The sequence below is a fragment of the Eptesicus fuscus genome, chromosome 9 (assembly GCF_027574615.1).
Source record: "Eptesicus fuscus isolate TK198812 chromosome 9, DD_ASM_mEF_20220401, whole genome shotgun sequence".
NCBI classification, from domain to species: Eukaryota; Metazoa; Chordata; class Mammalia; order Chiroptera; family Vespertilionidae; genus Eptesicus; species Eptesicus fuscus.
Genome location: NC_072481.1, coordinates 45,385,297 through 45,410,423, shown reverse-complemented (window position 1 = coordinate 45,410,423; position 25,127 = coordinate 45,385,297). Strand labels below are relative to the sequence as shown.

Genomic DNA, 25,127 nt, shown 5'->3' with positions numbered 1-25,127 from the left:
AGCACACATTCTTCCACTGGTTTCTGCCTAGCCAGTACCCCCTGCTCCATACTTTGCTGGCATTGAAAATGTCTCTGCAGACTTAGGACTTTATCAAACCCTGCCACTACTAAGCAATCACAAGAGATTAACATATAACAATGGGGGAAAAATGAGAATCCAAGATATGTGTCTGGGAGACACACACACACACACACACACACACACAGCAACAGCAGCAGCAGCCTCATCATTTATCCTAAAACTTTAAAGATACCTCTGGAACTCTCTAGATGAGTAAGGAGTCAGACCTGGAGATGTCAGCCAACAGTTCCCTTTTGCCTTTCTATCTTCCTGCCAAGGGTTTGTCAGCAGCTGGGACAGCTTCCCAGACCACCTAACACACCTGCATGGTTGTGATGAGGAAGACAAGTGCCAAGTTCATCAAGTGCTGTGCAAATGAAGGAAGATAAAGGTGCTGGGTGGTGGTGGTGGTGGTGGTGGCAGGAAGAGGGAGGGAACAAAGATTCTTGGGAAGAATTGGGATGGAATTACAGTCTAGAACATTCTAATTATGAATTAGTATAATTTTCCAATGCTCCACTCATTCATTCAATAAATATTGTTTTTTTTCTCTTTCGTAAAAATGACTCTGCTGACAGGAAACCTATGGATTTTCAGTAACAGTGATGATAATGATATTGGCTACTATTTACTGAAGGCTGATGATGGGGCAGTCACTATTCTAAGCATGTGACATCTATTTACTTATTTAAGTCTCATAAAACATTTTTGTGACACGCATTATTATTATTTCCCTTATACAGATGAGGAAACTGGTGCATATTTATTGAGTGCCTAATGTGATACACACATTGTACTTCATATGCAAACCTTACTTATTAATCTTTATAATCTGCAGCCCCACAGATGTAAAGGTAAAGTCACTTGGCAAGGCTGGAATTTCCACCCAAGCAGTGTGACTTCAGAGGAATATATGGAATATATGCGGGGACTTCTCCTAACTCTATTGTCTCTTAAGAATTGGCTACCTACCCATATAAGACCACTCCCGCTAGGAGCTCACACTTGGACACAACACAGACCTACAATCCCTTACATGCAATTCTAAAATTCGAAAGCACTGAAAATCAAAAGTTTTGCAATGACACATTTGTTAGTAAAATATGACCTGACCTGAACTTATTCGGTAGTAAATCCCAACTTCAATTGCTGTGTATTAATAGTCTTCTTTAAACCATTTGGTGTGGGTATTCATTCACTTTGATACAGATGTATTAATGCATCTGACTATAGGGTTCTGCTCCAGATCTTACTGGAGTGTTTTACCATTAGGAGGCATCAGGATGACCCTGGCCAGTGTGACTCAGTTGGTTGAGCGTTGTCCTGTGCATTGAAAGGTTGCAGGATCGATTCCCAGCTAGGACACATACCCAAGTTGCAGGTTTGATCCCCAGTTGAGGTGCATGAGGGGGAGGGGGGCGGTAACCAATTGATGATTCTCTTACATCGAGTTTCTCTCTGTCTCTCCCTCTCAAATCAATAAAATCATATTCTTTTTTTAAAAAAAGAGGCATTAGGATTCTGAATCCAAAACAGACTCTTTTAGGAAAGAGATTATGAACCTGTAGACTTCCATTCCTACAACTCTAAGCTCCCAGTTTTCTGGTACACACCTTTTAATGCTTTTAGAGTCTCAGTCAATGTCACTGCCACCCACATTCCCAGCCCATATTCCATGTTCTTATAGAATTTGATTTTCAAAACCTGCTCAGGACCAAGGAAACACTTCTATTAAAAACTAGTGGCCCGGTGCACAAAATTTGTGCACATTAAAAGGGAATTAATTAGAGGAAATATTTTAATATTGCTATTTGCCCTTTCTCTAGAATGCAAGTGTCAGAGATGAAAGAAAATTAGTAAAATGTATATGAAAATATCCCTCTTGTCAGAGTCTGGGGCATGCCACAGGACCCAGAGTCAAGTCTCTGCCCACCCGCGTGTGCCTCGAAATCACAGGAGACCCAGACCCAGCTGGCCCCACCCCCATTGGGCGAGACCTAGACCCGGCCGGCCCCACCTCCATCAAGCCCCGCTGGGCAGGGGACGCAGCCACTGGTCCCCGGGCCTGGTGCCGGGCAGGGGTGCAACCTCAGGTCCCCCATCAAGTCCTGCCAGGCGGGGGGCACAGCCTCAGGTCCCCTGTCAAGCCCCGCCGGGTGGGGGGTGCGGCCTGTGGTCCCCCGCCCCAGCCAGGCACCACGCAAGTTCAGGTCCCTGCTGATCGGTCCTTATGGTGTCACAGTGTGACAACCATTTGCATATTAGCCTTTTATTATGGTGATTAACATAATTCATGTAGTGTCTCAAGATTTTGGTGAGCGTGGTCAACTTTGTATTTCATTTCTGGCAATGACATTCCAGTGTTAAAACAACGGTGGATTCCTCGGCAGTAATAAGGAATATATGCGGGGACTTGTCCGTGAGGCTATTTCAGTCCCTGTTTTACTCACTTACTATCGTAACAATTATTAATGATGATTGCTAATACTTTTATGTGGATGTTTTTATGCCTTGTAAGCCTTTCTACATATTCTACACCTAGTAAGTATAGATGGGTAAAAGAAAAATTTCAAAGCAAGAAAGAAGTTGCAGAGATGAGCAGGAGTGATTCTGCAGACTGCCTATTTCATATGGCCCTCTAGCCCCTCCTTCCAGGAGTGAAAGGTGACCTGATCATAGTTTGGGGCTACCACCAAAGCCAAAAATTTTGTCCTTCTCTCTTCCCCTGTGGGGAGGAGTGTTAGTGAGAAACCAGTAGAACCTAAACAAGTAACTCATAGCTAAGCAGGTCAGCCAGTGGTGTCTGGTGCAAGGTTAAAAGTTCAAGCTCATGTGTGTGCACAAGATCTCAAGGTACAGAGGGAGTTTCCACTACACTCTAGCTCAGTGATTTTCAACCAGTGTGCCACAAGAATTATTAAAACATGCAATTTCTGGCTACTTAGTCAGGGGCACTGACCTCTTTTCCCTTAGATTGTAAAAAACAAAAAAAAAAAAAATGACAATAACCAACACAACAATAGCCATATGGTGTGAATTTAACAAAATTATACCTATTTTTTGTCAGATCTGCATATATATATATATTTGGTATGCCGCAGAATTTTAATAGTTTTTGTGTGCCATGAGATGAAAAAGGTTGAAAATAGCTGCTCTAGGTCAACGGACCGTACTTGTCTTTCTTAAAACATAGCGCCTGCTAAGCCCAGCTCTGAAAGGCTTAGTTTAGTACTTTCATAGTTTATAATTTCACATAAATGGTTAGATTTGATCCCCACAACAACCCTATGTGGTAGGAAGGGCAGGGATCGGAAACCACTTTTACAGATCTAAAAAACGATGGCTCAAAAGTTAGAGAAGTTTCACAGGTATAAAATTCAAGTGCTGAGGTCTGAACCTATGACTTGATTTAAAAACAGGCACTGATTTTAGCAAAGCTGTCAAGTTTATTCATTTCACCTTTTTGTTCAGGATAATCTAGGAATCTTAATGCCTGCATGTAGAAAACAAAAAGGATTTGGGTGTTTTTTTATCCATTTATTGTAAGCAAGATCCAATGTGCTGGTATAATCTTATATATATGACCAATATCAGGAATAATTAAGAGGCCCAGACAAAGGTTTTTATTTTTATTACTTTCTATTGCTATGTAAAACTGTGAAAAGAATAGAATACAGTTTTGGGTTTGTTTGTTTGTTTGTTTGTTTGTTTGTTTGTTTTTTGGGGGGGGCCTTTGTTTTTTATTTGAGCCAAAAATTCCAAATGATATACTAGCTGACATTTTGCTGACTTCGGGGCAAACAGTTTCTTGGTCACTAGAGGACTTAGAAAATGAAAATGGAAAAGTTTCCCTAAAACATAAAAAATGCTGAGCAATCCGAGAAGACCAGCTTCTTCAGTCCTGGGGGATGACTTACTCACAGTAACAGGGATAGGGAGAGGGTGGGTGTGTGGGTGGGTAACCTGCATCCTATTTCCAAGTGGTCACGTCCCCTTCGATCAGCTCCCTGGAGGACAAAAGGAATTCCAGAAATTTGAACTCTTCATTTGAGCACCACCTGCAGGGAGAGTCTGAACTCTCTCCTCAGTGTACAAATGCCGCCAATGGCAGAAATATTGCCCACCTTTGCCCGTTATTCTCTCGCGCTCCTGTCAAATACTAAAAGTAAACCTAAGTTTTGCTGCATGGTGGAAAAAAAATCATTAAAATGTGTGAGGAGTTTTAAAAAGTTATTTTACCTAGAAATATTTCACGGAAAACTGTTCATTAGTTACTTTATTTCCACAATAAAAAGGAAACAGTAACAATGGCAAGATGCCTTATTCTTCCGCTCATGAGAACCAAGGACTCGGATCTAAAGGCAAGCTGACCTGCCTCTCATTAATACACACACTTTGGAAAACTGCCACGATCTTCTAACGTGAGTGATGTGCACATCCCATGACCCAGCAGTTCCCATCCTTGATATGTACTGAGCAGAAACGTGCTCATACGTTTATCAAAAGAAAAGCATACGACTGTTCATAGCAGCACCACTCATAATAACCCCAACCTGAAGAACATTTAAATGCGCATCAGCAGTAGAACAGACAAGTAATGGGTGGTGTATTCACCCAACGGCACATTCGGGGACAGGAATGCACAGACGACTGCACCATGCACCAACATGACGACCCTCACACACATCATACTATTGAGTGACAGAAGCCAGACACCGGGACACAGAGTGTACGGTTCCATTCGTACCCAGTTCAAAAAACAGACAAAACTACCATCCTGCTGGAAGTCAGGGTGGTGGCTACCCTCTGTGAGAGTGAACCGAACAGGGCGTGCAGGCCGCTCCAGGAAGGCTGAAAACTCCGATTCCTGGTCTGTGGGCTGCTACAGGGGTGTGCTCGCTTTTGGGGGAGTCCTTCAAGCGGCACAATCACGACTGTACACTCCTCCGTGTGTCTGCCACACTTAAAATATACGATAGCCAAATGTTTTTGCATATTTTAAAAACTCTATGTTTTTTTTAAAAAAGACAAGAATCTAGTAACTGGGCTATTATAAACACTCAAAGAAAAACCAACACCCCAGCCTGTAATCCAAATGAAACGGGGACTGAGCCAACCGGAGAGTCACAGAGGAAGTCACAGACAGGGTCTCCTAAGCCCTCCCCGAGGCCATGTATTAACTGCTCCCTCAAATTCTTATGTACACAGCATAATGCACGTAGTTCTCGAACGTCCCACCCAATGGTACTGTACAAACCTGAATTTTCAGCAAGAAAAAAAAAAAAAAAAAAAAAAAGGTGTCTTAATGAGAGCTTCATCCAACCTGGATGCTCTAAATCTATGTAACGCAATTTAATCAAACCTCCTTGTTGCATATTCTGTTCTTTTACTCCTGAAGCACTGCCTCCCCCCTCCTCCCTCAAAAGGGAAGTTCAATTCCAATAAAGGTAGAAATTGAAGAATCATGTAACAATTGAACCCAGTCCCCCTAACTCTACTGCAAGAGAAGGGAAGACACCCTGCTCTGCCTGTATCTGTGTGGGTGCGCTGCGGAGCCTGCTCTCCCCCACCTAGTCCCCACGCCCTACTCCACTGACCCACCTCCCAACCCCATCACCTTCCCTCCCAAATCTCTCTGTTTAGTTGAGCCTGCTTAACAGATGGCAAGAGAATTCCACTTTGCTGGAACAGGAACAATTACATGAGTATTTAATAAGATGATCAGTCCAGACAGCTGGCCCCACCTTCCCATTCCCAACAGCTCTGCCAAATTTTAACTAGATATTTAAATGAATGGTAAAGCACAACACCACAGTGAAGAAATAAAAACCTTTATAAAGCCTAATGAGATTCTGTTGGTCTCCTTCCCTAATCTTTGCTAAGAAAATGCAGGACTGAATTTCTATTCACAAGCTTATTCTCTTGATGTTTACAAGGTTTCTGTCCCCAGCCAATTTGGCTGACAGTTCACTAATAGCTATTTTTCTGCTCTGGATTTCTTCCTATGATCTAGGAATTGTGGCCAAAGGGGAGGAAAAGATAGATGACCACGGCTATCTCAAGAAGCTGACCAACTTTCACCATTAAAAGAGAAAGTGCTGTCATTAAAACAAACTCCAACAATCAGTGCGCAGGGAATGAAAGGCAACTTAACTTAAGTGTTTCAGGAAAGAAAACATATGCATGACTTTATTCTGCCCTGAGCATGAATAATCTTTTACTAGGTTTTAAGGGCTCCCTCCTGCCCCGATTAAACATTGTCTGATTTTTACCAGACTATTTAACCTCACACTGTTAAACATATGGAATGTCCAGAAAATGACATTACCTTAAGGAGGCTCATCATTCTCTATTCTGAGTTTGCAAATCCAGTGCTATAAATCTCAGTCATTAAAAAAAAAAACAAAAATCTCTAAACCTGCCCGTTCTGAATGTAGGTGGCTCAAGAAAATAGTTTACTTCGAGTATTGAAAAGGTTACCACTAAAAGAAAAATCGAAAATAACCTAAAATGTCCAACCACAGCAATAGGGGACTGATTAAATTACTCTTTATTCAATCAAGAAAATATTGCACAGCTATTATAATAATTGTTTTCATTGCTAATATTTTAAAAGCATTTTCATATACAAGTATTGTTCTAATTATGTATGTGTGGGGGAAGGGGGGAGTGCATTACAAATAATAATGTTACCATGTATATTATCAAGGGCCCAGGATGGATTCAGATGCTTTATAACACATTATCTCATTTAATATTCACAGCATCCTTGGATAGTAGTTACTTTGTCTTCATGTTGCAGAGGAGGACACTGAGATTCTGAGGGGTTTAACTTGTCCAAAGCTGACCATTAGCAAGTGGCCAAGTCAGATGCAAAATTGGTCTTACTTCCAAGTTTATGAATTATCTTCTTATGTGAACACAATGCAACAGAGAAAACTTACGTAAAAAGCTAAAAAGTGACCAAAATAATAGCAGGGCTTGCCCATGACTAAGGAATGCAAAACATATTTTCTTTCTTCCCCATCCCCCCGCATCTCAATCTCAAAACGGAGCATGTACTTCCTGCACAATGGAGAAGGACAAACATTTTTCAGAGTTGTCACACTCAAAAAAGGGGGCATACATTTAGAGTTACAGCTACACTCTACAAAGAACCATCTGCACTAGATCCCCACCTGCAGACCTTTCAGAGGAACAAATAAACCCAAGGGCTTCTGCATGATCCCCATGAGAAAGGTTGGGTCTTGAAAACCACAGTGACTTGCAAGAAACAAGGCTATTCCAGGTCCATGACAAAGGGAAATGCTTAGGTGCTGAAAATCACGGCAGAGGAAGAGGCCTAGATTGGGAATTTAAAACAAAGCGAATCAGTACACAATAGATGACCTTGTGCAAATGGTACACTGGGTGCCCGTGTCCTGGTCTAACAGACTTCCTTGTTCTGGTTTAAGGTTGCTATATATAAAAATGGTAATGGCTATTGTTTATATAGTGCTCCTTATCCGGCACTAGGTAGTTTGCATGCATTAACTCAACCTCATAAAAGTGAAGAATTTATATAGAGTGCACTAAAAACATTATGAATGTATTTCACATAGCATTGTGATAGTTATCCAAACAGCCTCAATAGTTATTCTATGATTGTTCTCTTCTAGTTCATCTTTAAAGACTATTCTCTTAATGACAGTTATTCTCTGATAGAGGAATGGGGAGAACATTATCTGTATAGACACTTACCGACTTCAGTCCTACTTCATTCTTAACCTCCCACCAATGGCAACCTCTCCCTTTTCTGTACTTCTGTAGCAAAGACGGTTTCTGCTACAATTTAAATAATATGTTCACTGTAAAAAAAAAACAACAAAAAAAAACAAAAAAACAAAAACACCAAACAACTGGAAAATATGTAAAGGAAGAATAGGAAAAAAAAAAGCTGTTATCTGACTACTCAGTAAAAACCAACTACTGCTTACATTTTACTTTATTTCCTTCCACTCTTTTGGATTTCTAGGTCCTAACTTTGACTATGCCATGAATTCTTACCACAGTGCATTGTACACAGTGAGCATAAACAAGCATTTGTGTACCCATTAATTTAGGCACTAAATCATTCAGATCAGTATTGTGAATGGTTACTCAACCAGCTAGCAAAAAAATGGAGGAAGGTGTCCTTTCTCTTTAAGATAAAAAATGTTCCCCCCTTCACCCTGTTTTCCTTCCCTGTCCTCTATTGGCTCTAAACATACACACACAGCCTTGCAGATACTTCAAACTCACAAAAGAATCAAATTATTAATTCCTTAGTCTGATGGCATTTAACTTAACACCCTTCAAACCAACATGAACTCTGAATAGTAAGAGAGCATGTGGGAGAGCCACGAGTTGGTGACAAGTGTCACCTTTACAAAGGGCTGCCTGTTTAGGTCCACTCTACCCCTCAAAAGAAATTACCAGCAAAAAGGAGTAGCTTGCAGTCTTGAGTTAGCAGGGAAAATCTAAAGCAATAATCTCAGCGAGCAAAGTTTCTAGTCTTGATCGCTAGATTTCCTGTTGTAGCATTCAAAACCAGGACAGCGGTGGGTAACTACGAAGCCAGAGAACAAAGACAGGCGAAACGAGACAGAAACCCTTCTCTAAATTCAATAAAGCTTCAGGAGGGTTATTGGACTTTTTCTTTTTCTTCGTTGTTGTTTTGGCTTTCAAAGGGGGTAAGAGGGGGAAAGGAGAGTAAATCAGTTCCACATGTTGGAAAGATCCAGCCTTTAGCCAATGTAACTTGACTATAAGTAATATTCATGACAATGCACATGGCAACCTCTCAGAAATGGAAAGCTGAGTTGCCCAAATGCTTTGCAGATGGTGCCAAATTTCCACTCCCCTGACTCCTAATTCTCCCACTCCCCACCCCCAAGATCTCCATTAAGGCTTCTTTTTGTTTGTTTGTTTCACCTTGAAAGAAAAAAGAGAGTTATTTAATGGCTGTGTGTTTCTTTTCGGGGTGGGGTACACTTTATGTGTATAAGCCTTTCAATATTTAGTGTTCTGTGGGCGCCCAAACCCACACAAATGCTCAGGTCTTTGGGAACCCACCCACTAAAGACAAAGGGAGCTGGAAACCCTGAGATGCTTACCCTTCCAGACCTTTGCTCCCACGTGCCAGGCGGGACCGAGGCACATGGGAGCAAAGAATTTTCAGTTTAATTAATAACTCAGTCAACCAATCATGTCCTTTCTGAAAGCGTCGGAAACCATATAAAAGATGGCCCCATATTCTTAAGAAGCTGATTCTAGGTGGGAGAAGAAATTAAGAATTACAAAGTAAGAAGGAATATGAACAACGCAATACAGAACTCGGTGTGAACGCTGGGCTTGGCAGAGGCTCCGGTACGGGCGGAGTTGGGAGTGGGCAGGAAGAGGGAGGGACCACTTGGAAGAGAGATGGGACTTGGGCTCGACTTCGAGGTCAGATTTAAATAGGACAAGAGAAAAAGAGCTTGGGGGAGAGCATTGCGGAGCCTTCACGGAGAGGGTCTGTACTCAGCACTTTCAAGCAAGCCCTGTTCGGGATGACAGGGATACAAGAATGAGCCTAACTAACAAAACCCCTGTCTGTGTGCACCCTATATTCTAAGTCCCTTGGCCTCAAGAAAACCCTTATAAAGGACTTCCTAAGCACTGGGCCATATACTAGGAGGGGTGTTCAAAGCTGAGGACATTGCTTCTTCTAGGAAAAGCTCACATTCCAGAGAAAGACACCCCAAGTCAATCATTAAAATGCAAAGTCAGTTTCAAGAGATGCTTTTGGAAATAAAATGGAACGAAATGGAATAAAAATGATGAGACTAGACCCGTGGTCGGCAAACTGCGGCTCGCAAGCCACATGCGGCTCTTTGGCCCCTTGAGTGTGGCTCTTCCACAAAATACCACGGCCTGGGCGAGTCTACTTTGAAGAAGTGGCGTTAGAGGAAGTTTAAGTTTAAAAAATTTGGCTCTCAAAAGAAATTTCAATCGTTGTACTGTTGATATTTGGCTCTGTTGACTAATGAGTTTGCCGACCACTGGGCTAGACTATGGAGGTATTTCAAGCCAGGAAGAAGAGTTGGATTTTATTCATAAGGTAGGCACTTGGTAAATGTTTTTTAAGGGGCCCAGTGTACGAATTCGTGCACCTTAAAAGGAACTGTGGGCCACTAGGCTGTGGTAAGCACAGGGGTGGGTCTCGACCCATCCTCTGCGGCCCCGCCCAGCCCCTCCCACAGTGGCCCCTGGTCCCCTGTCTGCCTGCAGCCCCGCTCCCACTGCCACCACTCCCACACGCTGATGGCGCTGGCCCCACTCACACCCACTGATGGCGTGGAGCGATTGGGGCCGGTGCCAGCAGTGGGTGCGAGCAGTGACTGCTGCTCGCCGCCCCCCATCACCCCTCAGGAGCAGGGGGAGGTGGAGAAGCCCTCAGGGGCGATCAGGGCCAGCCACCGCCGCTGATGGTGCCAAGTGATGGGGACCGGCGCTGGGTACCGGCAGCAGGTGCAAGGGGCAGTTCCGGCATCGGCTATGGGTGCGAGTGGGGCCAGTGCTGGCAGCAGGTGCAAGCAGCGGCTCCAGAGCCAGCAGCGGGTACGAGCGGGGCTGGCGCCAGGCGGGACCGAGGCATGTGGGAGCAAAGAATTTTCAGTAACGACCATAGGTTCGGCCTGATGACAGTGACGGGCGCCCCACCTTGGTCTGGTGCCCCCACTCACCTGATCCACCATCCGCACACGCCCCCAGGTGGTCAGTGCACGTAATAGCAACCGGTTGTTCCAGTTGTTCCACCGTTTGTTCTATTTGCATGTTAGCCTTTTATTATATAGGATGAGTTTGTGAATAAATGTATATTCCCCCCAAAATAAATTTTTAGCAGAGGTGTTTTATGAAGGTTTGTATTCCACATGCTCAGAACCATGCACCCACTGTCCTAAAACTGTCCCTCCACTTAGAAACAGTTACCATCCCAAGGGTGGGTGACAACTATAAGAACCAAATGAACTGCATCAGCTTCCAGTTTGACACTCCAAGGACCTTGAATTATCTCCTCTGTAAAATTATAAAATCCTCTAAGGGGCTGTTCATTCAATTTCGCTAAATCCCTATAGCGCTAGACCAACATTATGAATTGAGACTGAGAAATAATTGTTAAAAAATAATTTAGGAACAGTTTAATGAAAAACAACTGCTGTGGGTTAAAGCACAGTTGCGATGTTGCATTCTGAAATGAAGGCTAGTTTTTGACATTTTAAAATATGCTACTGTGAAGTTGTTCGGATGTTTTTCAAATGAAATGTTCATTGCTCCCATATCCAAATAGAGAGAATTTTTATAAATGCAATTTCTAGTATGTCTTTAAATTTAAAGAGATCCTTTTTTTTAGTATAATCAAGTAAAAGAAACTATAAATCAAAACTTATCACAAAATTAAACAGTGTCGAATTGCAATTCTAGAAACTAGCTCTCTGCCTGGGTGAAGTCATTTAGCTTCCCTAGGCCTAGTTTCCTTCACCCATAAAAAGGAAAACTGGGCTAGATTATACAAAAACTCAGTGATCTTAAAATTTCCACTCTATTATTGTGCTAGAATTTCGTGGAAATACCAATTGTTGGACTTGTGAGATGCCACTAATGCTGGGTCTTCCTGCCATATGGCTGGATATTTCAAACACTTTATACTTGCTGATATAATCTGAATAAACTGTTTTTTAAAAAATGTTATAAACTTATCTGTCAAATTTGTTGCAGGAGGAGTGAGTGGCCAAGTGTTGAAGGGATACATTTTTTAATATGAAAATTTAAAGAAAGCCAATTTGGAGAATGGTGAGTTTAAATGTGGACATTTAAGACATAAATCAAAGCAGTTAGCCTTTTATGGCATAAACGTGATACCAATATGGATGCATAAAAGCCTCTCAGGTCCTCCTGGCTGTTGTTTTTCAGGCTCTCACAGGCAGGGTGCTTGTCACGTGCGTCAAATGCCATGGTAACAAGTCCGGCCATAGTAACAAGAGGCTCCAGCAAGACACGTCAGGAGTCTCAACAGTAATCATTAATTCACATCTTGGTAAATGGCAGCTCTCTGGGCTCAGATGCACAATATAGTTTTAATAAATAAATAAGTGCTGGTTAAAATTTGCCTTCCCGTTTTTTAGGGCTAAACAAACAAACAAAACACCAAATAGGCATGTGAAAGGGGAGTTTTAAAAACTCCTGCTGTTACCTTGGAAAGATGAGATGTGCCCATTTCCTGATTTGTAAAACAGAGGTGTTGATAGAAGGCCTCTCCTGGGAATTTTGTGAAGCCCAGTCCATGTGCAGCACTTATTCCTAATGCACAGTAAGAGCTCAAGATGTAGTCGCTTTTAAAGCTCCTTCAAAAAGAACAACTATTCCCAGGAATAAAAAGTCATTTGAGATTATCCGTGTCCCCATCCGAATGCCAGGAACTTTTCCAAGTCAGCATTTCTGAAGCTTTCCAAAGTGACAAGACCTATTAAGAAGTCTGTATTTCCAGGAAATGGCTTTCACATTAGTTCCCAGCGCCTTTACAAGCTTGGCTCCCAGTCTCAACAAACTGACTTCTTCAAGTTTCTTTAGAAACCCGCATGCAAGGTGGGTCCTTGAGAAAGTGACTTTCCCCCTTGATTACTGATAGGACCTGGTGGGGAACACCTGGCTGAGCACACCCCAAATCTCCAGTTTACTTGAGCTCAAGGCTGTATAAACATGCGAAGGCCAAAGAAGTAAATTGAGGTTGGAAAATAGGTCGCAGAGGTGCTAGCTGGTGCCTCCCAATCTAGTTCTGCTCAGCACACAGGGCTCCTTACCGCCTGCAGAGCACTGCGAGACCCGGAGGGGTAAGGAAGCAGTCCTAAAAACTCAACCTGCACATCCTGACCAATAGATCCTGCAGGAGAGGGGAAGTGCAAGAACCAGCTCTACCTCCAACTCCTTCCCAGAACTACCCAGAGGCAGAAAGGTGACACCCCCGTTAGCGCTGTCATTAAATATTTACTTTCAACATTGTATTGCAAGTATTTGTTTATAAACATGAGTAGCGACCTCACAGAGGTCAGGACAACTCCCGCTCACCTGGAGAGGAGGGTGGGGACTATGTTCTGGGCTTTGGATCATCCAGACCTCAGCTATCTCACTGCATGGCAAGTTATTTAAGCTTCTGAGCCTATGTTTTCTCGTGGGAATTTAAGCAAAATACCTCCCACTCCACAGAGACAAAACAAAGTGCTAATTGAATGGGATGACAGGCTGGGACGGTGCCTGGCATATTGTTTTTGCCCAATTAAGCACAGCTGGCATTAAAATTCTTATTTGCCCTCGCCGGTTTGGCTCATCGGATAGAGTGTTGGTCCTCGAATGGAAGGGTCCCAGGTTTGATTCTGGTCAAGGGCACGTAGCTTGGTTCAGGCTCGACCGCCGGCCCTAGTAGGTAACTGATCGATGTGTCTCTCTCACAGAGATGTTTCTCTCTGTGTCTCTCCTCATCCCTTCCACTCTCTCTAAACATCAATGAAAAATATCGTGAGGATTAACAAAAATAAAAAATAAATTCTTATCGCTTTCTCTGAATATATACTAGTAACATCCAGTGTAATACCATCATGTGTCCAATAAATGCTTAATAAATATATAAAAGATTTGGTACAACTTCCTCATTTGACAGAAGGAGAACCAAGTCTCAAAGAAGGAATGTGGTAGGTCAACAACCGGGACAGAATCAAACACTGGATTGTCCCAGCTTTCTGTCTCCCACTATTATCCTTTTTAGCATGCTGATTGTTCATGTAATTTTAAAACTCTGGCTGCACTGGATACTGAACTAAAAAATAAGCCCCATTTATTTCGCCTACAATTCCAGTAGGAACAGGAAGGGAAAGTATATTATCTAAAACTACTGAACAAGGATAAAACCAAACATCAAATTCTTCTCCCCAGTGAGTAAATATTTAATTTGGCTTGAGTTCCTGGAAGGGAGCATGGTATAGTGGAAAGAGCATGGCTTTTGGAAGGAAGGAAGTTGGACTATGGCCCCCAGCTCCACTACTTACTGTGGGGTGGGAGGCATGTTGTTCAAATGTCCGGAGCCTCCATGTTCCCATCTCTAAGAATGGGCGCGCGATAATGACTACTAGTGGGTATAAGGTTTCTTTTTGAGATGGTGAAAATGTTCTAAAATTAGGTTATGGTGGTGGTTGCACAACTCTGGAAATATACTAAAAACCACTGAATTATACACTTTCAATGGGTGACTTTATGGAATGCAAACTATATCTCAATAACATCTACCTGATGATCACAGCGGTAAGGACTTAGTTACTATCTATGTGAGGACTATGACGGAAAGCACATAGTAGGTACTCAATTAGGTTCTATAAAATGGATTTCTGTTGCTAAAGTAGTGACTATCAAACCTGAGAGGTACAAACAAATCCTGGCTTGCTTGTTATAAAATTCAGATTCCTGGGGCCCCGCCTCCATAGATGATGCGTCCATCGGCCTTGGGGAGGCCAGTCGGCATAAGAATGACCGAGGTTGTTCCGATGCAAGTCCTGCACCAGGGAATCTTTCACATCATAACACTTCTGTGAGTCTCCTTGATATACCGGTGACAGTTCCCTATACTGACTTACTGTATAAATCCAAATTTCCATTAAGAACCACTTAAAGTATGGTCTGGCTAAAAGACATTTCTTTAAAAGAAAAGAAATTAAGAAAAAGAGGAAAGGAGAGGGAAAGAGAAGTACCCACTACTGCTGGCTACTTAGAGGGGAGCGGGGGAGAAGGGGCATTTTCCAAATCTCCAGGTACTAACAGCTCTCCACCTGCAGCACCAAGTTTAGAATTAGAGATGAAGTAGCTTTGGGTGGGGCTTCCTGCGAGGACAAGAGGAAGGCAGGCAGGAATGAGCTCTTGGATCTGCCAAGCCTCTGCCTTCCCACCACGGGAAAGGTGTGCCTGACTCTCCCTGGTTTACACCTGGGGAAGCTAACGCTCACCATGATGAAGCGACTTCCTTCAAAGTCACACATCCACCCCTGGCAGGGTGGGGTTGCTCTTCCCACTACTCTCGGCGTCCCTGGGGGCCATGGCTTGAACCTGGGATCAGATTCTCTTGGGCATTCCAGTGGCTGGAGCGGCTGCTGAGCTTCCTTTGTCCTAGCCGTAGCCTTCTCCAGCTGCATGTCCCGGGAATGCTTACCTTCCCGTCCTGGCCCAGCTCCGTTGTGTAACTGTGCACAGACGACGGGTCAGTGCTGACCTGGGCCTGGGGCACACGACGCTAAGACAGTCCTCGCACCCTAACCGATTTGGCTCAGTGGATAGAGCGTCGGCCTGCGGACTGAAATGTCCCAGGTTCAATTCTTGTCAAGGGCATGTACCTTGGTTGCAGGCACATCCCCAGAAGGAGGTGTGCAGGAGGCAGCTGCTCGATGTTTCTCTCATCGATGTTTCCAACTCTCTATCCCTCTCCCTTCCTCTCTGTAAAAAATCAATAAAATACATTTTTAAAAAAGACAGTCCTCGCCTTGAAGAACTGACAGTGCAGAGGAGAAGAGGGGGGTGTAAGCAGATGCTGCAGAAGTTGTAGGCAGTTGCCAGAGTGAGGCAGGGACCCAAACACAACACAGTTACCTGGAGCCTAAGTCTCAGCATCCAACAGGGAATAAAAACGAAGGCCTGATGGAGATAGCAGGAGGATGGGCTGGTGGGTTGGTTGGTTGGTTGATTGGTTTTTTTTTTGGCCTGAAATTCATATTCATCAAGAGACTTAAACTTATACTTTCGATTTTCTCAACCAATGAGACTTTATCCAGAGATAAAATGACAGTGGAAAGAAAAAGCTACCTATCGTGAACTTTGAATTTGTACCCCACTAAGAACAAACCATGCGTATGTAGTATTCTCTAAATTAATTCTTTAAAAATAAATACTGAAATTGACTCCAATTATACTGCATTTTTGTGCTGAGTTCATTTTTAAATGGAGATATATACAGTAAAACAGTGTCGAAAACTGTTTGGCATTTCTTCATTGTTGACACGCGGCTTCAAAACTAGCTGGAGCCGAAACTGGTTTGGCTCAGTGGATACAGCGTCGGCCTGCAGACTCAAGGGTCCCAGGTTCGATTCTGGTCAAGGGGCATGTACCTTGGTTGCGGGCACATCCCCAGTAGGGGGTGTGCAAGAGGCAGCTGATCGATGTTTCTAACTCTCTATCCCTCTCTCTTCCTCTCTGTAAAAAATCAATAAAATATATTTTTAAAAAATAACAAAAAAACTAGCTGGAGTGGGCTGGACTGCTCTCCGTCTCTGAAAGCTCGGCTGCTGTAAATATTCATGGTTGAACTCTGGCTATTTGCATTATTCCTCACCTAAGGCAACCCACTCTGCAAAGCCTCCCTTTGGAGCTCTGTTCAGAACTCCACCTCCCAGACTCAAGTGTAAGTGCCCTCTCTCCGATGCACTGTTTCTCATTCACACCCTGCCCCTCTCTCTACAAAAGATACCAATAAACAAAAACAAATCCTCTTCCTGTTATCTACTACTACTACTGCTGCTGCTGCTGCTGCTGCTGCTGCTGCTGCTACTATTCCTTTACTCCTCATTACATAACCTTTCAAGGTAAGAATAATAAGCCTCATTTGATAGAAGAGAAATCAGAGTTTGTGAGTGGCAGGGCTGCGATTTGCACTCAGAGGATGACTCGGAGACCAGGGGCACATGTCACTTCCAGGCCCAAACTCTCCAGTAGCTTCCCACCCAATTCAGAGGAAAAGCCCAAGTCCTTGTCCTGGTTTCAAAGCCAACCACATGTGCACCCTTTGACCTTCCTCCTGCCCTCAATCTGCTCCAGACACACTGACCTGTAAGTGCTACTCAGACCTGATAAGCACTTTCCAGCCACAGGGCCTTTGCGCTCCCTGCTCCCTCTTTCTGAAATACATAGGCTCTGGATAGACGTACTCCCTCGCTGCCTCCAGGGTTTGGCTTAAATGCCCCTTTACACATATAGCAACCCCCAGCGGCTCTTGTCACACCTGACATGCCCTGTAATTCACTCGCTGCTGTCTGTCTCCCCATATTGGTATGAATGCTACATGAGCCCAGGGACTCTGTTTTGTTCCCACAGTGTCCCAGTGCCAAGAACCACTCGATGAATGAATTCAAGACAGAGACACAAGCTGTACATCTAGCAAGAGAAAAACACTGCCCACTGGGAATTTATACCACAGGGAATCATTCAAAGAAGTGGTTTCCCCTGCCCAGAATGCACTTTGCCTCTAGCTTACCTGGTAAGTTCTTCATTAAGATTCTCTTAATTTTCACCTCCTTGGAAAGTCCCTCCTGATCTCTATGCAATGAGAGCATCCCACTGTTCTAACACTTAACACTATGTATTGCAATGATTTGTTTACACATCTATACCACCTCCCCTTGCCGGCCCATCCTGTGCGTCTCTAGAAGACAGGACAGGTTCTTCTTTTTTTTTTTTTAAATATATTTTATTGATTTTTTACAGAGAGGAAGGGAGAGGGATAGAGAGCTAGAAACATCGATGAGAGAGAAACATCGACCAGCTGCCTCCTGCACACCCCCTACCGGGGATGTGCCCGCAACCAAGGTACATGCCCTTGACCGGAATCGAACCTGGGACCTTTCAGTCCGCAGACCGACGCTCTATCCACCGAGCCAAACCGGTTTCGGCTGACAGGTTTTTATTCATCTTTGCATTCCCAGGTCCTTCTAGTAGGCATGCTATTTGTGAATACATGGTGTAATTCTAATATGTCTCACAGAAGCAATATTTGGGTAACAGTCTTCGAGTCTGGCATTAACCTAAACCATGACATGGAAGATCTTCTGGCCACAGAGAGCAGTATCACCAACCAAACCAGCCGGTGTAGGAACCCGCTCAGCCTGCTTGAGCAACAGAGAGGCATCGTTCATAAGCAAATTAACAAGCTGAGAATCACTGGAAACACATTTCTGTTTGCAGATACCTGAGTTCTGCCAGAGTTTATGTTCTTGTTGACCTTGTTTACCTCCCTAAGACAAATCCTTCAAGGCGGTCTTTCTCTCTGTCTCTCTTTTTCTCTTGTGCATGTGTGTGCATGCACATGCATGTATGTGAGTTTTTACACCCTGCATATACTAGTACTACAGGCCTGGTGCACGAAATTCGTGCACGGGGGTGCAGGGGGGGGGGGGTGTCCCTCAGTCCTTGTCTTGGCCTGCAAAGATGCCAGCATCCCTCACCCCCGCCTCTAGCCAGAGGTTCCTCCCCTCCTTCTGCACAGCCTCTGGGAAGATGCTTGTCCTGGGGCCTCCTCAGGGCCCAGGCCCAAGACGCCCTGCAGTTCGGGTACTCGGGGGCTTGGGCTTTCAGGTCTGGCTTCCTCACCTGGCATGGTGAGCATCAGCTGCCATGGGAGCCTTGCCTTAGGAGTCACCCCCTTGGACCATACTACTTGCGAGTGTGTGTGGGGGGGGTGGCCTCAGTGGCAGTGATTTGATGTCTGTAGCATGCCCGCTGACACCCACCACCACAGCGCCACACTGGTCCCGTCTGGACTGCTGGCAGGGGGCTTCCAGTCTGCGACTGGGGCTGCTGGGCTGCGACTGGGGGCTGCAGGTGGAGGGCCCCGGCACCCATAGGGCTGTCAGCATCAGGAACTGGAAAGATCCATTTTTCTGGTTTCTCCCCTGCCGTGCGGATGCTGAGCTCCGGGCCCCAAAGGCCCGTTCACTCCCGCCGCACGGCCGGCCGGGGCGGGGATGTGGGCTCGCTGCCCCAGAGGCCCCTTCTGTGCCACAGCACAGCCATGGCGCAGATGCTGAGCTCGCACCTCCACTGGCGACGTGAGCTCAGCGTCCCGCCGGCCCCATTAGGTCCCTGCTCAGCGGCACGGCGGCTGCCTGCTCCTTCCGCCAGCCCCATCGGTCCCGCTCAGCAGCGCAGCGGGAGGGGGGGGCGGGGCCTCCCCACTCCTCCCGCCAGCCCAATCGGCCACCCCGGCCACCCCGAGTCCCACCCCCCGCACCTCCCGCCGACCCAATCGTGGGCGTAGCGGAGTGATGGTTAATTTGCATATTACCCTTTTATTATGTAGGATATCCACATTGACCACAAGTCACTAACAAAAGCAAAAGCAAAGGGTCAGTAGAAGCAGAGATATTTGCTAGAGTCCTGGGATTCAGTTCCTGACAAACCAGATGTTTGCCTGGATTCTTGCCTTCTCAGTCTCGTCAACCCTAATTGATCATCAGAAGACTCTGCAGGCAGGTGAACATTTTGTCTGGTGTCAGTAGAAGAGTATTAGGCTGCAGTGAACTGGATTCCCTGTGGCTGTCTGACTTTCAGATTACATACGGGTGCTTTTCATTGTGTCCACAATGGGTTAATTCCAAGTTTAAGCAACTAAGGCAGCAGAGAAACACTCCATGCAATGAACAGACTTGATCAGATTATAGAACCAGCTGTATGTGATATACAATTAATTAGTAATAAGATTTCCTTAGGCTTTATTTTAAAACAAATTTCTGATGGAGAATGAGGCTTAGGGAAGACGTATTTTATTTTTACTTCATTCTTCTTACAAAAGAGGATGGAATAGCGACATACATGTGAGCTCATTCTGTTCAAGGGCAGGAGTCAACCCATTAATAATGGCAGAAAAAGCCCTGTACCACTCTTTACCTTGGGCAGGTAAGTAAGGCTAAATGTATATCTCACTGTATAGCTTCATGATTTTTAAACTTGGTCTTTCTGCAATTAACTTTTTTTTTTTTTACAGATGTGTACACAGGAAATTCTAAGATCTTGTCAATGGCTTTGATTTTCTTCTCAAATGTCAGTTCATAAACATAAGTTTTCACTTATTTAAAAGTCACTATTCTCGTCCTTGCTGGATAGCTCAGTGGTTAGAGCATAGTCCCCATATGCCAAGGTTGCAGGTTCAAACCCTAATCAGGTAATATACAAGAACCAACCAATGAATGCATAAGTAATTGGAACAACTAAGCGATGTTCTTCTCTCTCTCTCTCTCTCTCTCTCTCTCTCTCTCATCAGTAAATAAACTTAAAATAAAAAAGTAAAAGTTGTTAGTCTTAAACCTCTAGGAAGGAATGTTGAGACTCACTGTGGAGGCAAGACTGGGAAAAGTCAAATGGCCCCAGGTAATGCTAAATTGCTCCCGTGCAGGGCAGCATCACTGAAGTACCCATTGTTTTTCTATTTAAACCTCAAAGCAAAACGTTAGACATAATACTAAATTTGAAAGGAGGAGTTCTGTACTATTAGACATTAACCACAAAGGACACCTGACTCTTTTCTTGTCAGGCACTGTGCTACTTCAGGAGACACCAAATGATTCTAATTACAGAGTCCTATCAATGTTAGTCTCAGACATCTTTCCTTTTCCTTTTTATTTTTACTCTAGCTGGTCAATCCTTATCAATCATAAACAACGAACAGGGTAAAATCATGGAGGAACTAGAAGCAAAACGGGGAAGACCTGAAAGTAATAAGGAAATAATAAGCCTTTGAAGCAATGTTACAGAGCAAGGGAATGAATTGATCTGAACTGGACATGTGGCAGAATAATGTGTCAGCCATAGATAGAAGAACCATTATTATTATTAGCAAACTGAAACATAACATAGTGTTTGTTGGGCATGGACACTAGGGTCAAAGGCTGTTGTGAATTCAAATCCCCGCTCTGTCAATTACTAACTGAGCAGTAGCCCAGGGCACATTACCTTACCCCTAATAGTCTCCGGCTCTGCATCCAGTTTTCTACTTCGTAGGATTATTATTAGTATTAAGATAAATGCATTTATAACACAATGTAAATGTAGTAACAGAGTAGACAATACATGGTAAGTAATCAGTAAATGATAAGTTTTGTCGCTGTCCCTGTAATAAATGAGAGACAGACAGACAGACAGACATGGGGGATCAGAATAAGGTGATGGCTCAGGAATCGAAATAAGGAAAATGAGCACGGGGCATTTTTGAGCTCTCCGTTGCTGACTGGTTGTAAGGTATTGAGAGATACATCAAAAATGCCAAAGAAGTTTGAAAGCCGGGTCATTACGGGACCAGCAAGGATAGGTTCCATTTTCAGTGTTAGTTTTACCTCGTCTAATGGAAAGAAACAGGAGAGAGACAATGTTCTCCACAGTCACTGCCGAGGCAGAAAAAATTCAAAGCACAGTTTCTTGAAAGTTACCCCATCCTTTCAAATAGATAGGGTACAGACATGAAGCCGTTTCTTTTAGGAAGGAGGTTTCTCAAAAAATTTTATTTTCATGGAATTTAATTGAAAACATTTTTTGGAAACATATACAATGTATACTCTTACAAAAGTAAGCACCAAGACTATAGACTCATACATTCAAATCCCATTTTCCCAATTCATAACTGACACTTAGGATAACATGAAACTAGAATAGAATATAACCCAATGAAAGGTAGGAAAATATGGTAAGAAAATATAGGCATGACTTTAATGTCAGACGTCAGCATTATAAAATAATTCAAGAGTCTCCTATTTAATTACCATGTCGTTTAATTAGGGGAATATCACCAATTATTAAAATACAAATTCATGCATTGGTGGGGTCCCTCAGCCTAGCCATCGATCAAGGCCTATCGGGGGGCCGCCTGGCAGGGGGAGGGGCCGTGGGAGGTTGGCCAGCCTGCCAGGGGATGGGAGGTGGGGAGGGGCTGTGGGAGGTTGGCTGTGGGAGTGCACTGAGCATCTGCCCCATGGTGGTCAGTGCGTGTCATAGCGACTGGTCGAATAGTCGTTCTAGTCTTAACGATCGCTTAGGCTTTTATATATATAGATTTTTAAATAGAAAAAAAAAAATCATGTGATTACAAAAATCAATGTCAATAAAGTTACTCCTAAAATAACAACAATAATAATGTGGGGGGAGGGGGGTTTTACGTTAACAATGACAATGCTTTTCAGAGATCCCACAAAAATGTTTATAGTACTCTATAATCTCATGAGTCTACAAAAGTAAATAAAGCACTAATTTTAACAAAGCCATAAACCTAGGAAATATTTTTTTTTCTGACAGAGGCATTTTCTCTGGTCATAGGACTTTACTCTTAACTTTAAACAAAAAAACAAAAAGGAGGCAGAGTTTTGACTCCAGAGACGAAACTAATAATTTATTCCAAGTAAATCTCTGCTGTGATATTATTTAGAAGGATCCTATTTATATTAACTCCATTATTTAGGGTGTCCCCATGCTGATCAAATATATAATGTCATCTTCATTAAAAATAATTAAGATTCTCTAGGCGGACACTCACGATTAATATTGGGGTGGGAGGGGAGTCTCAATTTTTTATACCACTGCAAGGTTTTCTAAAACTCATTCATATTTAATTTTTAAGAATGCTTTGCAGCCCATTAAATATTTAACAGTCGGAGGGATTTCAAACCAGAAAGCTAAATGTCAACTGATTCCTCCAAAATACTTTTTATTTCATTGCAGCAAATAAGCTGGACCTCCCCTTCAGAAACAGGAAAGAAAGAAAAAAACAAAAACCCTTCAAACTTACCTCACGTTAGGACACTGAGATAACAATGTCCATCTACATAATTAGACCGTGTAAGAGATTTGATTTTAAATACCAGGCTGATTAGGTATTGTAGAATTCTAAAGTAGGGCGGCTCACATTATAAATGGAGATAATCTTTCAGAAACTCATCCCCCTCTCCTTTCCAGAATTCATTCTGCATTGTGCAACACCCATTGACATAGAGAATGGATGTGATAAATCAGCACTAGCAAGAGCAGAGACAGCGAGATTCCACAGCACTGAGCCAATTAGCAATACAGACTGACAACTGAGAAACACGGCTCGCAACCGGGCCCTAATTAAGAAGGGGTCTTAGAAACCCATTTTGACTTTTTGTAGGGAGGTAGTATTGTAAGGTTACAGACCAGGTGGTCATCAGTACTTGCTAACCCCCATTACAAAAAAAATGAATAGTTTTTTTTTACAGGTTTGTATACTCATGCCAATATTATAAATGAGATAAAATCTGCTTTACTTAAAACAGAGAGAAGGAAATTGGGCTTAAACCATGATGATAAGGAGAACAGGTATTAAAAGGTATTTTTTAAAAGGAAGAATAGAAAATCTCTAAGACAGAGAGAATCCATGAACCTGGACCACATCAGGTCAAAATTCGATTCCTCCCAACCTAAGGCTCTGGACAAACGCCATGAAACAAAACTATTTCATCATCGCACTGTGTGAAAGTGTGTTCACAGTGTTACCCCACAAACACATGATGACGAAACTTCCTGAAGAAATCAAGAGGAACCCAGTGGCTTCACAATGTTGCATTAAAAAGTACACAGCAGCCGAAACCGGTGTGGCTCAGTGGATAGAGCGTCGGCCTGCGGACTCAAGGGTCCCAGGTTCGATTCCAGTCAAGGGCATGTACCTTGGTTGCGGGCACATCCCTAGTAGGGGGTGTGCAAGAGGCAGCTGATCGATGTTTCTCTCTCATCGATGTTTCTAACTCTCTATCCCTCTCTCTTCCTCTCTGTAAAAAAATCAAAAAAAAAAAAAAAAGTACACAGCACACTTCAGAAATGCCTACATGGAGTGCCGTCTAGATGTCACACGGGCTGCCCTCAAGGATGCCAACTTTCGGGTGTCCTTGATCTATAGCAATTTCTGTAGAGATGAAAAGGGAGACAGGGAAACAGTCTTCCATTCACACCCTGCTCCGCTTTCCTGCACTCACCATCTTATGCCATTTACTAAGAATCAAGTTATGTTTCTGACCAGTTTTGAAGATGTCCTTGAAAGACACAGCCACCTCGAACTCATGCTGTTCTTCTGGTCTACCCAACAAGAAAAAGCAGGGAGGATCTACTGACTCCAAGTTGCTTGAGACACCAAAGGCTTACGAAGTACCTAGAAAAGTTCCACCAATTAATCCACTCATGACCCTCTAGCTAAATGACTTGTGTGGCTGTCCTTTCCTTGGAGGGAAAGAATCATGGTAATAAACTGGGGCCTATATTCAACAACCCAGAAACCTAAACCCACACCAGAGGTTGTCGGGGAAGGAAGGGGGGGATGAAGAAATGGTCTCCTCGATCTGGGGCTCTGACATCGCCGGGCTCCAGATAGCCCCAAGGAAAAGAACAGGTTTCTGACTTGCATGGAAAAATAAATAAATAAATGCGGAGAGCTTTTTGCATTAGGAGGAACGAGAAATTGCTTCACTTCACCAATTTTGAAACTTTAACTAAATTGCTTCTTTCCTGAATGCCCTCCTCCTCCCACCCCAGTCTCTGGGAAGTTTTCAAATTCCAAAACAAGTCATAGCAGGCTAGAACTTTTCTTCCGGGAATAACACTGTTATTGTTATTAACTACATTTGTTTGTCTCTTTCTCAAACCGCTTTAAAAAAAAAAAAAGTCACTCGAAGTCCTCGTGGTCCCCATAGACATGGGACATGAATCATTTCCCACAGTTTTTCACCACTGACGGATGAATGAAAAAGAAATGGGCAGCTGGGAGGAGAAACCACCCATAACTTGGAATCCCACATATGCCGTAAATATGGCTCAGGAACCCATACCACGTAGAGAGTCTTAAATAAAGAGACAGGACAGCCTGGCTGGTGTGGCTCAGTGGCTGAGCATCCACTATGAACCAGGAGCTCACAGTTTTGTTCCCAGTTGGGGCACATGCCCAAGTTGCAGGCTTCATCCCCAGTGGGGGTGTGCAGGAGGCAGCCAATCAATGATTCTCTCCCTCTCCCTTCCTCTTTGAAATCAATGAAAATATATTTTTTAAAAAGAAAAAAAGAGATGACAGTTCATAGGGGCAGACACCATTACAACTAGGCCCGTTTTAACCAATCAATACACGTGAGTCTGAGGGGTCACTGCTTGCCCCAAATGAGTTGAGCTCAAACTCACACTCCCATCTTCTGACCCTAAGCCCCAGGGAGTTGCATAGT

At 43.6% G+C, this 25,127-nt stretch overlaps 1 protein-coding gene across 1 annotated transcript in view; it reads right to left on the bottom strand.

The window, feature by feature from the left end:
* Positions 1-25,127, bottom strand: part of CACHD1 (cache domain containing 1) — a 238,420-nt gene that overhangs the window by 152,596 nt on the left and 60,697 nt on the right. The window lies entirely within an intron of this gene.